This window comes from Atta colombica, unplaced genomic scaffold (assembly GCF_001594045.1).
Source record: "Atta colombica isolate Treedump-2 unplaced genomic scaffold, Acol1.0 scaffold9, whole genome shotgun sequence".
NCBI classification, from domain to species: Eukaryota; Metazoa; Arthropoda; class Insecta; order Hymenoptera; family Formicidae; genus Atta; species Atta colombica.
The window spans coordinates 1861857-1862754 of record NW_017259583.1 but is presented as its reverse complement, the minus strand read 5'-3'; the positions used below and the strand labels follow the sequence as shown (position 1 = coordinate 1862754).

Genomic DNA, 898 nt, shown 5'->3' with positions numbered 1-898 from the left:
AGAGAGAGAGAGAGAGAGAGGAAAGGCTCTTATTATGAGATACTTAGTTTACTTTGGGTAAATTCTAGAAATTTATAGAATTTAAAAAAACAATAGGTCATTTTGAAGGGAATTTAATAAGCTTTAAGATAATGTTATGTAAAATTTAATTCATATTTTATTTTTTTTATAAATTAAAGAAAGTGAGCAAATTGCAAAGTCAAAAAATTGTGCTCCCGATATGAGATGTCGAAAAATCGATAATAAAATGCAAAGTACACCAATATTGCAATTAACAAACTTTATTTAATGTTTCTAAAATACAAATAGTCACAGTCAGTGCATGTGCAAAATGAGTATGCGATGCATTGTACCTAGCTGACTCGTCTCCAGTTAGAACCAAGCATCGCAGAAACAGGCTCTCGATGTTTATTTCGATTATCCTTTTCATTATTGTACAATAACATTTATATTTATATTTTCAGCAACGATTTTCTCTATGACATAAGAGCATAGGTTATTTCATATTAGAAATACTCATATCTCATATTACGATTTCCACGCCTTACAGTTATACGATTATCAAATCTAACTTCTATAATTAAACAATTCAACATATCATGTATTTTTCTATTAGTATGACCTAATTCTATCACCACATGAAGAATTTATTGCCAAATATTTACTTATTAAATAATAAACAAGGTTTAAAAGTTTATCTCAACGAAACTTGAAGACATCCAAATTCTAAAATCTTTTTTTGCAACTCCTATAGACATGATCTAATAATAAATTTTCCACTAAATAGTTTTCAATCCAAGAACAATAAATTCATAGCGGAACTAATAGATAGCGTTTATTAGTTAGCGGAAATGCCGCTATATCATATCAGGCACCTCATAATAGGAGAAGGGGGCTT

The 898-nt window shown here is 29.0% G+C and overlaps 1 protein-coding gene across 5 annotated transcripts in view; it reads left to right on the top strand.

The window, feature by feature from the left end:
* LOC108693478 (ATP-binding cassette sub-family G member 1) overlaps nucleotides 1–898 on the top strand; it is a 42702-nt gene that overhangs the window by 30671 nt on the left and 11133 nt on the right. The window lies entirely within an intron of this gene.